This window comes from Procambarus clarkii, chromosome 57 (assembly GCF_040958095.1).
Source record: "Procambarus clarkii isolate CNS0578487 chromosome 57, FALCON_Pclarkii_2.0, whole genome shotgun sequence".
Lineage (NCBI taxonomy): Eukaryota > Metazoa > Arthropoda > Malacostraca > Decapoda > Cambaridae > Procambarus > Procambarus clarkii.
In genome coordinates this window covers 17,288,849-17,304,661 of record NC_091206.1, presented here as the reverse complement: position 1 = coordinate 17,304,661, position 15,813 = coordinate 17,288,849, and the positions used below count along the sequence as shown (strand labels likewise).

The 15,813-nt window shown below is 39.2% G+C and overlaps 1 protein-coding gene and 1 pseudogene across 1 annotated transcript in view; both read right to left on the bottom strand.

Annotated features, from left to right (window-relative positions):
- Positions 1 to 15,813, bottom strand: part of LOC123744935 (nephrin-like) — a 425,786-nt gene that overhangs the window by 275,894 nt on the left and 134,079 nt on the right. The window lies entirely within an intron of this gene.
- On the bottom strand, positions 7,389 to 7,505 carry LOC138353458 (5S ribosomal RNA; annotated as a pseudogene).

Genomic DNA, 15,813 nt, shown 5'->3' with positions numbered 1-15,813 from the left:
TGGTGAGAGTGATGGACACCGCCTTGACCACTACCTGAGAGAGTGTGAACATCTAAGAGTCATAAGAGATATGTGTAGAATTATAAACCCCACATTGTTTGAGCTAGGAAAATACTGTTTGGCATATATAGATATTGTTCTTAAAAGATTCTCCCATTTTGCACCCGCATGATAACGCAAGATTTTAAGGGTTGACAAATGTTAATTTTCTGGTTTGAGAAGCTGTTCACTTGAGACAGTTAAACCAGTCCCAGCTGTGTCTGGGTACAAGTGACAGCATGAACCACCCAGCGGGATTTTCTTCTTATTGGAGAGTGTTGTACATGCTGCTATGACGGTGAGTCCACACACAGGATGAGTGGCGCTGTCCATTAAACTCGCCCCTCGGGGCCAAATTAAAGAAGTTAATTAAGCTTCAATCATCACTATCGAGACACGTAACTAAGAAGATACAAATTTTCTGATTACAAAAATTCCTGAAACACAGGTGAACATTTGTATACCAAAATACACAGCATATACATAAAGAAAATCTTTTCGGTATCAAAATCTATAAATAGAGGCGTCTTTGTGTACGAGCGTAAGCCTACAACTACGCGTACGTTTCCAAACACACTGCCCAACCGCTTTAGCTGGATGATAGAGCGACGATCTCGCTTTATGCAGGTAGGAGTTCAATCTCCGACTGTCCAACTGGTTGGGCATCATCCTTCCCCCCCCCCCCCCCACCGCGTCCCATCCCAAATCCATATCGCGGTCCCTTCCAAGTGGTATTGAATCATGATTAACTTGGCGCTTTCTCCAGCTAGTTCCCTTCCCTTCCAAACACCCTAGTTAAGAAAAACAAGATAAAAAAACATGCACCCAGACAGGAATTAGTAACAGTAGCGTTCCTTGTGCAACACTGCAAGAAATTAAGAGATAGAACACTAAAAAAGTTATGAAATTAATCTGTGTTGCAAGAGGAGGATACAGAGGAATACAAATATTACGGAAGGATGTGGAGTGCAACCCAGACAACACATTGCAATGTTTAGGAGAGTGTGGTGAGGTAGTTTGGATATACTGAGTGGACGGGTCATGGGAGACTCACGAGTAAGGTTAAGTTATATTTAACTTTTACGGTAGAGTGGGAGAGGACGGTGGGCGGGTGTAGTGTGTGTGAGAGTGCGGGGGAGTGAATATGTGAGGGTGCTAGAGACGAGTGCATTTATGACGTGGTGGGATGTGCTACTGTGGATGACAGCAGGAGTGCCGTAGTGCTCTGTTGTCCATTATTCTATGCATTATATTGTGAGTTATATAATAAATGGACTAGTAATATAATAATGGTCAGTGTTTTTAACATCTAACATTTAATTTTAGACTTTTATACGCCTAGTTTTATTCAGTCATTTTCCTTCATTCTCCATAATCTGTGAGATTGAACCACGATTATGAATGTACCGATGTGTGTATAATTCCGTACGTATTATATCTTGTCCTTAGTGAATGAGCCTCAGCTCTTGGTTTCTTGTTAGGCATATAAACAAATAAATCTGCAGAGTTAGAAAATCACATGAACTCCAGGACGATACATAGCCAGATTTCCTGACCCAGAAATTCTGGTACAGTAGTCGAATTTCCGTGCTGGTAGAGGGTACGGTGTTCCAGATTTCCTTTTGGTACAAGGTGCAATATTCAAAGTTTCGAGCTGTTAGAAAATACAGTGTTCTACGTTTCGAACTGGTAAAAAATACAGTATTCTACATTTCGAGCTGGTAGAAAATACAGTATTCTACGTTGCGAGCTGGTAGAAAATACAGTATTCTACGTTTCGAGCTGGTAGAAGATACAGTATTCTACGTTTCGAGCTGGTAGAAACCCCAGTATTCGAAGCTTCGTGCTGGTAGAACGTACGGTATTCAAAGATTCGGACGTGCAGTAAGCACATTAATCAAAGTTTCGTGCATGTAAACGGCACAGCATTCGAAGATTCGAGATGGCAAAAGACCGAATTCGAAGCCAAATGCATTTTAACTATCACCCAGTCCTCATTAACCATGGCCAAATGCTCAATAATCCAGAAATAAAAGCACTTGTTCATATATATTTACATATAACATATTATATATTACACACATTACACGCGAATTACAGCTGATTATGTTTACAATTGTCTAAAATCGGGCGTGGATCTCTTCCTGCGTTCGAATCTTCCCTCTGTAAATGCTTCACTCACAGCAAATAAAAATTGCTCCCTTACCTACCTTGTAGGTAGGTAAGACTGCCTTACCTACCTTGTGGTTTCCTTGTGATTTTTCCAAGGATCAATGTTCCTCACGGCCCGGTCTCACCCCAGGCCTCCTGATGTTTGCCTAGCTTAACCAGTCCTAGGCCTAACTACACCTAAAAATTTTATTAACTGCATTATTAATACATATTCCAGAAAATAGATTGTTTGGATTCACTGAGATTTATAGCTGACGAGTGTGTCAATGGGGTCGACTGACTAGTGCGTCAATGGGGTCGACTGACTAGTGCGTCAATGGGGGTCGACTGACGAGTGTATCAATGGGGTCGACTAACGCGTGCGTCAATTGGGTCGACTGTATTTGGAGGAGCATAACCTGAAGATGGGCAGTGGAATTCACAACATTCCGAGCTCCGTAACGACCGAAGGTAAAGCGTTTTAACCCCGTCTAATGCCCATTCGCGAAATACAACTGACCCAAGGTGAACCCAGCCAGAGTCATTACGGATTAATTAGAGAACAGAGTCAGTAATTCCAAAGGAACTGAGAGACTAACTGAACTGCCTCGGTTTGCGTTTCCGAAACCCCATCACTGGGAACCGGAAAGCCTCTACTTTATAGAGTGCTTTATTGTTAGCCAACATTTAATAATGGAATTGGAATGCTTTCAATGGGATCTTGACTCTAGCGCGATTCGATTAACGTGATTGGGTGAGATTATCTACAAGACTTCAAGGTCTGATGTATGACACTGGTGTATATATATATATATATATATATATATATATATATATATATATATATATATATATATATATATATATATATATATGTATATATATATATATATATATATATATATATATATATATATATATATATATATATATATATATATATATATATATATATATAACCCCCCCCCAGTACACTTAGGATTGGATTTACTGCTCAATCCCGGATTGGAGTTTCTCTGGTATTACAATTTACTTATTATTTTCCGACTGCATTAATTTAAATTTCTTGGTCATGTGTTTTATACCTTACGCAAAATATGATGTACAAGTATGATGCGTATCAGGATGTATTATTAGATATAATGATCAATGTATGTACAAAAGCTTTGATTGGGTCACATCACGCCATATTTACGTGAATTTAGGAATTTGTTAGAAACACACACAAACACACACGCACGCGCGCGCACACACACATGCAATCACACACACACACACACACACACACACACACACACACACACACACACACACACACACACACACACACACACACACACACACACACAAACGTTATATGACATAAAGTACTGGGAAGACTGTACACCACGAGCGTAGGTCTCATCCTGAAACTACACTTAGGTAATTACTTAAGTAATTACACATACAACTTTGTAACACAACATCAACATGGGTTCAGGGATAACAAGTCATGCTTCACAAGATTAATTGAATTCTACGACCAGGCAACAAAAATCAGGCAAGGAAGAGAGGGGTGGGCAGACTGCGTATTTTTGGAATTGCGAGAAAGTCTTTGACACAGTTCCATTACACACAGAAATTTGACACAGCTCTGGCTCTTTGGTCCCGCCTCTCAACTGTCAATCAACTGGTGTACAGATTCCTGAGCCTACTGGGCTCTGTCATGTCTACATTTGAAACTGTGTATGGAGTCAGCCTCCACCACATCACTGCCTAATGCATTCCATCTGCTAACTACTCTGATACGGAAAAAGTTTTTTCTAACGTCCCTGTGGCTCATTTGGGTACTCAGTTTCCACCTGTGTCCCCTTGTTCATGTTCCATCCGTGTGTGTGTGTGTGTGTGTGTGTGTGTGTGTGTGTGTGTGTGTGTGTGTGTGTGTGTGTGTGTGTGTGTGTGTGTGTGTGTGTGTGTGTGTGTGTGTGAGTGTGTGTGTGTGTAATCACCTGTTTGTGCTTGCCGGGATTGAGCTTTGGCTCTTTGGTTTGTGTGGGTGTGTGTGAGTGTGCGCGCGCGCTCGCGTGCGCTTCACCTTCACACAGGAAGTGAAGTAGTGAACATAAGTACTGACATTTACTTTTATTACAACCATTATTAACATTTTAATTTGCTACGCTCATAGCAGTTATTTTTTGTGTCATTGCAATTCAGAACTGCGCGTTTTTTTATTAGCTTCAGCTTAGAATCGCCGATCAAACCATTTCCACGGCGCAGTGACCAGCAAGAGTTACAATCCTCATCCTAATCATCATTTTCAGGAATGTGCCATTATCCTCACAGGTCCTAAACTTACAGATTTAACAGTTATATATATTTACCAGTTGCACTTTCATACGAATATAAATGTTAACGCAGCCTTTGTGCTATCACACCCTCCCCCCCCCCTCTCCCCCTTCCCCCAATCCCCCCCCCCTTGTCCTGGCTAGAATATTTGACCAATTTCTGATATCGGGAGCGATAAAATGGATTGACAAAATGTACAACTATTTGATACAAATAAAAACATTTGCTATATTTCTTTCAGGAAAAGCGATTTTAATCGAGATTAAACCTTTTATATTTGATGGCAGTTCTACGATATGTTTTTCCATTAAAACTTTTACCTAAGCTTTGTCGATGATGGAACTGTGCAAGGGCATGCTAGCTAACGAATTGTTCGGGGAAATACTAGCTTACGATATGCACGAGGGAACGCTGGATCACAAAGTATACAAGAGAATTGGTGGTAACGATTGCTGCATGAATAAGGTAAATCGCGAATGGTGTACAAAGGCATGCAAGATAACGAATGGTACTAGTGCATGCAAGATAGCAAATGGTACAATGCCACGCAATTTAATGAATGGTACTAGTGCATGCAAGATAATGAATGGTACAAAGGCATGCTGGATAACGAATAGTACAAGGGTATGCAAGATAACGAATGATACAAAGGCATGCAAGATAACGAATGCTACTAGGGCATGCAAGATGACAAATGGCACAAAGGCATACAAGATTACGAATGGTACAAAAGCATGCAAGATAACGAATGGTAAAAAGGCATGCTGGATAACGAATAGTACAAGGGCATATAAGATAACAAATGGCACAAATGCATACAAGATAACGAAGGGTACAAAGCCACGCAAGATAACTAACAATATACTGTAAATATATTTTGTCTTACACCGATATCATTTTAATTTAGCGCGGACCTCCCAAAATTTAGAGACCCACAAAAGCACATTATCATCGCAATGATTCAAGTTGCTATGTAATGATTCCATTAACATGTGAAGAATACATTACATTACGTGATGAATAAGACGTAATGAATTACGTGAAGGCATAAGGATGCCTTCACTGTTCCCTGATACCTAAGGCTTCACTGCTCACTAACAATGAATCCTTCCCTGCACCTTCATGTTTTCATTGTCCATTGATAGTGAAGATAATTTTGTCAATTTCTTTTTTGTTCCCGACCGTCCTAGGGGTTGGGCACCATTTCTTTCCCCTCGTCCCATCCCAAATCCTTATCCTGACTCCTTCCCAGTGCAATATAGTCGTAATAGCATGGCGCTTTCTCCTGATCCCTCTCTCTCTCTCTCTCTCTCTCTCTCTCTCTCTCTCTCTCTCTCTCTCTCTCTCTCTCTCTCTCTCTGTCCATTGATAGTGAATCTGACGATTCATTCCCCTTGAAATAAACGAGAATCATCTTGAAGGTGGTATTTCATATTTACCACAATATATATATATATATATATATATATATATATATATATATATATATATATATATATATATATATATATATATATATATATGTCGTACCTAGTAGCCAGAACTCACTTCTCAGCCTACTATGCAAGGCCTGATTTGCCTAATAAGCCAAGTTTTCATGAATTAATGTTTTTTCGTCTGCCTAACCTACCTAACCTAACCTAACCTAGCTTTTTTTGGCTACCTAACCTAACCTTACCTATATATATAGGTTAGGTTAGGTTAGGTAGGGTTGGTTAGGTTTGGTCATATATCTACGTTAATTTTAACTCCAATAAAAAAAAATTGACCTTATACATAGTGAAAAGGGTAGCTTTATCATTTCATAAGAAAAAAATTATAGTAAATATATTAATTCAGGAAAACTTGGCTTATTAGGCAAATCGGGCCTTGAATAGTAGGCTGAGAAGTGAGTTCTGGCTACTAGGTACGACATATGTATATATATATATATATATATATATATATATATATATATATATATATGTCGTACCTAGTAGCCAGAACGCACTTCTCAGCCTACTATGCAAGGCCCGATTTGCCTAATAAGCCAAGTTTTCATGAATTAATTGTTTTTCGACTACCTAACCTACCTAACCTAACCTAACCTAGCTTTTTCGGCTACCTAACCTAACCTAACCCATAAAGATAGGTTAGGTTAGGTTAGGTAGGGTTGGTTAGGTTCGGTCATATATCTACGTTAATTTTAACTCCAATAAAAAAAAATTGACCTCATACATAATGAAATGGGTAGCTTTATCATTTCATAAGAAAAAAATTTGAGAAAATATATTAATTCAGGAAAACTTGGCTTATTAGGCAAATCGGGCCCTGAATTGTAGGCTGAGAAGTGCGTTCTGGCTACTAGGTACGACATATATATATATATATATATATATATATATATATATATATATATATATATATATGTCGTACCTAGTAGCCAGAACTCACTTCTCAGCCTACTATTCAAGGCCCGATTTGCCTAATAAGCCAAGTTTTCCTGAATTAATATATTTACTATAATTTTTTTCTTATGAAATGATAAACCAACCGTTATCTCTATGTATGAGGTCAATTTTTTTTTATTGGAGTTAAAATTAACGTAGCTATATGACCGAACCTAACCAACCCTACCTAACCTAACCTAACCTATATTTATAGGTAAGGTTAGGTTAGGTAGCCAAAAAAGCTAGGTTAGGTTAGGTTAGGTAGGTTAGGTAGACGAAAAAACATTAATTCATGAAAACTTGGCTTATTAGGCAAATCAGGCCTTGAATAGTAGGCTGAGAAGTGCGTTCTGGCTATTAGGTACGACATATATATATATATATATATATATATATATATATATATATAGTCAGCCAACACCACATCACTTCCTTAAACATTATTGACAACAGCATTTGGTGTTCCCAGGCGGTCACCCAGCCAAGTACTAACCAAACCCAACGTTGCTTAACTTCGCTGTTCGAACGAGAAGCGGTGTTCTCAACGTTGGTGCCATACCACACATACCATGTGTGTGTGTGTGTGTGTGTGTGTGTGTGTGTGTGTGTGTGTGTGTGTGTGTGTGTGTGTGTGTGTGTGTGTGTGTGTGTGTATTTAGACCATGAAGACCATGGTGACTCGGAGGCTGAATTCTACTTAACAGTTTCATTACACAGAATACAAAGTTTAAGCTGAGTAAAGCAAGAAAAGAAAACGGTTAATCACCATTCGACTTTTTGGTTGCAGCGGTAGACTTATTGAATTTAAAAATAACACACAATTAGATGAATTACATTATGTTGAGTTTCCATTAGCTCTAATCTTGTTTGCATTATTCAGACAAAATAGATATTTTAAGCCAAATGTTAAGCCGTCTTTTGGGTAAATGGAGTTACTATCCACGTGGGCCTTGGAACAGCTTAATTATAATATATATATATATATATATATATATATATATATATATATATATATATATATATATATATATATATATATATATATATATATATATATATGTCGTACCTAGTAGCCAGAACTCACTTTTCAGCCTACAATGCAAGGCCCGATTTGCCTAATAAGCCAAGTTTTCATGAAATAATATATTTTCTCTAATTTTTTTCTTATGAAATGATAAAGCAACCCATTTCATTATGTAAGAGGTGAAGTTTTTTTTATTGGAGTTAAAATTAACGTAGATATATGACCGAACCTAACCAACCCTACCTAACCTAACCTAACCTATCTTTATAGGTTAGGTTAGGTTAGGTAGCCGAAAAAGTTAGGTTAGGTTAGGTTAGGTAGATTAGGTAGTCGAAAAGCAATTAATTCATGAAAACTTGGCTTATTAGGCAAATCGGGCCTTGCATAGTAGGCTCAGAAGTGAGTTCTGGCTACTAGGTACGACATATATATATATATATATATATATATATATATATATATATATATATATATATATATATATATATATATATATATATATATATATATATTTTAATATATATGTGAGGGTACCACCTCTGGTGCCAATGTGGGGGCCCATAGCCTCGGAGAAGAAAATAAAAAGTATTCAGAGGAGACCTTGTGGTTTCTCACTGAACACTAATATTATCTTCTCCTACCACCCCCATTCTTTTGTATGTACACATATATATTTGCTTTATTTGAACTTTGTTACAAAAAAGGAGTTGTAATATATATATAATATATATAAATATATATATAAATATATATGTAAATATATATATATATATATATATATGTATATATATATATATATATATATATATATATATATATATATATATATATATATATATATATATATATATATATATATATATACCTGTATGAAACCCCTTCAGCAGTCGAGTCCCATGATTAAATTGGTGTAAATTATTAAAATCTAACAGCTGAATCAGCGGTGCAGATTGTGGTATGGATAGTCCCTGTAGATATGAATCGTAATTTATTTTATGAATGACTTTTAGAGCAAAGCCATACGTCACTGTTTTCAGCTACTACGGGTCCACTACGGGCTCACCATAGCACGTGCTACTTGGATTTTTTTGTTCCCAGTAGCTGAATCTAACACAACAACAACGACACTGTTTGGGGAGGGCAGAGAGGGGAAGGTGAGGCGGTGGTCGTGGTGATGATGAGAAGAGAACGACGATGATGGTCGTGGCAGTGATGATAATGTAAATTACGATGATGATAATGATGATTGTCTGTATTGGTGGGTTCTTGTGACAATGATTACAGAGATGAATATAATGCTGGCCGGACATTAGGGCAGGTTTCATTAGCTCCAACAACACCAAGGAATACATCACACCGAATATTATGAAAATAAGACAATTAAAATTTACTATTCAGCTAGTGGAGTAACTATTCCAAAAACACAAAACAAATAAGTCATAAGGCACGGCTGAGGGAACTGAACTTACCACCACAGGAAGAGTAAGAGAGGCAGCCAAATATAAACAAACCCATTAAACAATAACAGGATGGAGGGAGAACATATTTACATCGAGAAACAGAAGAACGAAAGGCTATGAATGAATGCTAGAGACAGAGATGGGCGATCGGGACATGGGGAAATATTCCGTCAGTGGAAATAGGTAAAATGAAATTGGCTAGATGAGAAAGTACGAGCAGCCTAAACTATTTACGATTTCAGGAAGATATGATAAGAGACAGGTCAGAAGATATTACATTAGATGACCGAAAGCTGGAAACCCTGGGAACTAAACTCGACCCTGTAGGCACACACACACACACAAACACACACACACACACACACACACACACACACACACACACACACACACACACACACACACACACACACACACACACACACACACACACACACACAGGGGCCTCGTAGCCTGGTGGATAGCGCGCAGGACTCGTAATTCTGTGGCGCGGGTTCGATTCCCGCACGAGGCAGAAACAAATGGGCAAAGTTTCTTTCACCCTAAGTGCCCCTGTTACCTAGCAGTAAATAGGTACCTGGGAGTTAGTCAGCTGTCACGGGCTGCTTCCTGGGGTGTGTGTGTATGTGTGTGGTGTGGAAAAAAAAAGAAAAAAGTAGTTAGTAGTTAGTTAGTAAACAGTTGATTGACAGTTGAGAGGCGGGCCGAAAGAGCAAAGCTCAACCCCCGCAAAAACACAACTAGTAAACACACACACACACACACACACGCACACACTCACACAGAAACAAATGAGCAAAGTTTCTTTCATACTGATGCTTCTGTTCACCTAGCAGTAAATACGTTCCTGGGAGTTAGACAGCTGCTACGGGCTGTTTCCTGGCGATGTTTTTGTGTGTGCGCGTTTTAATGAGAAATATATGAAGTAGACATAATACAGCAAAAAATAGATTGATTAGAAAGGCAGGGTCCAAGAGCAAATAGCTCGATTCTCCAGACACATATAATATATACATACACAAATAGTAAATACACACTCACACACACACACGCGCGCGCACACACTCGTGCAGATGCATAAACTTTCATTGTATTCATGCAGCAGCATATATATATAGAATGTTGCATGCAAAATTGAAAGCAGGAAGTTCATTCAATCAGAGAGAGGTGTATCGGTCATTGCATGCTGAAGTACGACGGTGTATGCATGTATGCGCACACGTGACGGACCCCCTGTGTTATACATGCTGCAATCATTATATCCCGTGCTGCTTTATAAAATTTAAATTCATATGTTTGTCCCTCCCAGCACCAGGTGCTGCCACAACATGTGAACCTCGGCACGAGCATTCGCTGACGTACACAGGAGCTCATACACACACACACACACACACACACACACACACACACACACACACACACACACACACACATACACACACACACACACACATACATTTGCCTCTCAAACTGTAAAACCTATCATCATCGTTCAAAGTACGTTCTATACATCTTCAAAACTAATACCCTGAACCCCAGCATCCATTCCCCCCCCCCCATCCCCACACACCTCCCCAGCATCCAATCTCCCAGGTTACTGACTCTCTCCCCTCCCCTCCCCAATATATTTTCAACAACGACTACCCCTCAACATAACTACATTTCACTCCAGCTCTCCATGGTTGATTCCCCCCCCCCTCTCCTGTTCCACCAGTGCCCGAGTACCATCAACTCGTGGAAGTTAGTAACAGAGCACACAGAAATAATTATAAATAACTGGAGAATCGAGATCTGGTACGTTAATAAAGAGAGCTTTTCAATGTGGGTAAATTAAAGTAATATTTTCGTGCAGCAGAGCCTGATAAAATAGCTATCACAGAGACGAAAATGTCAAGAATCGTCTCTGATTTTCTGTGGCATATTCGATCACGAAGTGGTAAACAAAACAGAAAGTAATAATTCAAAATAGCACTTCTATAAAAGTTAATGGATTTTAAAGGAAATCTCTTATGGAATCATAAATGAATAAATTATCATATGTTATGTAGAGAACTGTAATAGAAGAAAGATAAAAACAATGGTGTATCAACAACCACTTAACATATAATAGGGAGAGGCTAGACAGCAGTATTGACAACAATAATACTAGCATAAAAAAATTATAAAAACAGAAGACAGCGTCTGGGATGCTCTCGGACGTAGGTTCGAATCCTCGTCACGGCCCTTTTGGATTTGTTCATAAAAACACAAGAGGTGCTCATAATGAAAGTATATCTAGGTGCTCACAATAAAAGTATAACTAGGTGCTTACAATAAAAGTATAACTAGGTGCTCACAATATAAGTATAACTAGGTGCTCACAATAATAGTATATCTAGGTGCTCACAATAAAAGTATAACTAGGTGCTCACAATAAAAATATAACTAGGTGCTCACAATAAAAGTATAACTAGGTGCTCACAATAAAAGTATATCTAGGTGCTCACAATTAAAGTATAACTAGGTGCTCACAATAAAAGTATAACTAGGTGCTCACAATAAAAGTATAACTAGGTGCTTAGGTGCTCACAATTAAAGTATTACTCCTCATCATGGGAGAATTGATCCATGGAACCTCCATGAAGGCTCAGAGTCGTGAAGGTCAAAGATGGTGGATCGACATAAATGCAGAAAGCAACGTTCCCAAACACACACAAAAAAAATAAGATCGATGGAAAGCTTTGATCTTATTTCTGTGGACAAAAATGAATAGAAGCCATAGTATTCATAACGTTAACTGAGAATGAAAAGGTTACAAAAAGTACGGTTTTGAGTCAGCGTTCAGTGCACACTGCTTCGTCACTACTCTGTACAATACCCAAACACGAGTGACGGCCACCATGTGCAATAATAACTCCATGCAGAAGGTAAATCATATAAGGCAAAGTTAGTGAAACCTTCAGAAAAATTATGCTACAACACGTGAAATAAGGAATGAGACTAAGATTGACAGGGCCTACCTGCTAGACATGAACAGGTCTTCACCCAAAATGCAGTTGACATTGACAGAATAGAATATTCAAGTGCAGGTGAACATTGCTCGCTGGTCTTGGCTTATGTAGTGGAAATGAAAAATCATTTACGAACAAGTGAGTGTAGATAGAACGGAAGTGTACCAAAAAAATTGTGAAAATGAAAATTGAAGCAGAACGTTGAGGAGGTAAAATTGGAAGAGTTCCTGAGAGACAAATGAGAGCAGGCTTGCTGGAACATGTGTTCCGTAATGCACAGAAGTAAAACCCTCAGTAACATACAAAAAATACAATGGAAATACCTGGAGTTATAAATTAAAGAAAATGAGTATGAATAATGAGCAAATTATGTTACAGAAAATGAGGCGAATAAACTGAAATAACTGCAAAGCAGCGAGAAATAAATATACAAGAATTAGAAGGAAAGCAACAAAAAAATAATATTGGACCAAAATATAAGGTGAAAAGTTCTACACTGCCGCATACGGAGGAAGATATCCTTGAATGAACAAGCAGTCAGGGCTGAACGACAGGAAGAACACTACCAACCAAGAGCCGAAAAGGAACGATTGCCTTCTAACTGCAGATATACAGACGATAAGACACAATAATGTAGCTGAAGTATGTTGACCAGACCACACACTAGAAGGTGAAGGGACGACGACGTTTCGGTCCGTCCTGGACCATTCTCAAGTCGACTTGAGAATGGTACAAGATGGACAGAAACTTCGTCGTCCATTCACCTTCTAGTGTGTGATCTGGTTAACAACTGCAGATACCTCCATTACATTATGCTCCTCCGCTTGCAACTGATATAACTGGCTACTACACACTCCAAACGCAGCAGCTGTTTTCCTGTAACGATCTGTTGGCTGACCTCAACAACCAACAGGATGGAAGGAACATGGTCTGAGGACGGGTTGCAACAGGAGACCCAGGCAACAGGAATTCGAGGTCACAGGCGCAGGTGACAGTAGCGAGTCTTCTCTTTACGAGACGCGCACCGTCGGTTTATTGAGTAATCAATACCTTCGCTGCTATCATGCACTCTATCTCGTTATCGACGTGTTTCATTATTGTTATTTATGTAGATCCTGAGGCTCAGTTTATAAGACCCAAACAATAAGTGTCGACTTTTTCTACACAAACAATAGTTTTGGACAATTGTTGTACCGGACGAAGGTCATTCTGGTTGGTGTTCCTGAGTAGAACATCACTGCAACATCTGCAATGGATTAGTTTCCTCGTTTCCTTTGTCTTTCTCCCCCTCTCGATTTTTCATCTCTTATGGAGTATTTATCCTTTCTTGCATGTGCGTGCAAACACGCACATGCACACGCACATAGCAGCAAGCAGGTGCAAACATGCACACGCGCAAATTCATTGATACATATTAAATCATTCCAGTAGTTTACCTGTAGTCTGTTTCGAGAGTAAATATACTCTCAGGCTTTGAACATAAGAACATGAGAGTGTATAACCTTGTAACAAATTAATACTTAAGCAACTTGGAATATATAAACACTAGTGTTATATTGGAACATATAACCACTAGTGTTACATTTAAACACCAACTTTAGAACAATTTTCGAGCGTATTTCAACCAGAGCAACTTTGGAACATATGCAAAATAGAGAATCCTTGAATCGGATTAAAAACACGAGTAACCTTTAAAAACAAAAGCATAGCAGCTTTGGAACATAAACACCAGAGCAACCTTCGAAAAAAATACACAATAGATTCCTAAACACAATCATATTAGAATAATAGACAATCCTAAATTAAATCGCTAAGATACCATCAGCTGCTGACACCAGCTGAATCATTTTCTTGACAAGAAAATATCAGCTGGTGAAATATTCAGCGATCTAGATAATTTTCGTGTATATGTGTGTGTATGTAGGTGTATGCATGAGCGCCTGCCTTCTTGAGCACTTAAGTATTCGTCATTGTCTCCTTACGCATTTAAATCTTGAGAGAGTTATCAATAATTTGGTTGTCTACTGAAGATGCTAAAATATATTCAACAGATGGGCCCAGCAGGAGCGAGGTACCATAACTCCGTGAGGAGCGACCTGTGAGTGAGTAAGGTCTGACAAGGTGTACCTGTGAAGGTGTTGGATCAATAACCAGGTGACGCGCCTTGTAGTGGTACCTGCAACTGTGGTACCTGTCTCATATTCAGGAGAGCACGGGTTGGCCTCGGTGGTGGTGGAAGCAGTGTGATGGGTTTCACATTTAGCTAGTGAAGGCGTCTGTGTGTATTTATTATTTGTATTTATACCTGGAGGATAGAGCTGCTATAGCTCTTCGACTCCGCCTTTCTAACTGTCCATTATCCTACGTACTGACTCCAGACCTATTTTCTTTTATCAAATTTACATCCCTAGGATGAAGGCGGTAGCAGTTGTCTAACACCCTAGTATTTGTTTGCTGCTAGGTGAATAGGCTCATCAGGTGAAAGAAACTCTGCCCCTTTCTTTCTGCCTCGGCATTGAATCGAACCCTGGCATTCGATGTGTGCATGTGTGTGTGTGTGTGTTTGTGTGTGTGTGTGTGTGTGTGTGTGTGTGTGTGTGTGTGTGTGTGTGTGTGTGTGTGTGTGTGTGTGTGTGTGTGTGTGTGTGTGTGTGTGTGTGTACTCACCTAATTGTACTCACCTAATTGAGTCTGCAGGATCGAGCATTGACTCTTGGATCCCGCCTTTCGAGCATCGGTTGTTTACAGCAATGACTATGGTCCTATTTCCCTATCATACCTAGTTTTAAAATTATGAATAGTATTTGCTTCCACAACCTGTTTCTGCATTCCATTTTCCCACTACTCTCACGCCAATAGAAAACTTCCTAACATCCCTGTTACTCATCTGAGTTTCCAGCTTCCACCCCTGTCCCCTCATTCTGTTACTATTCCGTGTGAACATTTCGTCTATGTCCACTCTGTCAATCCCCCTGAGTATTTTATACGTTCCTATCATGTCCCCCCTCTCCCTTCTTCTTTCTAGTGTGGTAAGGCACAGTTCCCTCGGGCGCTCCTCATACCCCATCCCTCGTAATTCTGAAACGAGTCTCGTCGCAAACCTCTAAATCTTTTCCAGTTTCCTTATATGCTTCTTCAAATGGGGAGTCCATGATGAGGCGGCATACTCTAAGACTGGCCTCACGTAGGCAGTGTAAAGCGCCCTAAATGCCTCATTACTTAGATTTTGAATGATGTTCTAACTTTTGCTAGTGTAGAGTACGCTGCTGTCGTTATCCTATTTATATGGGCTTCAGGAGATAGATTAGGTGTTACGTCCACACCCAGGTCTCTTTCTCGCGTCGTCACAGATAGGCTGTTCCCCTTCATTGTGTACTGTCCCTTTGGTCTCCTAT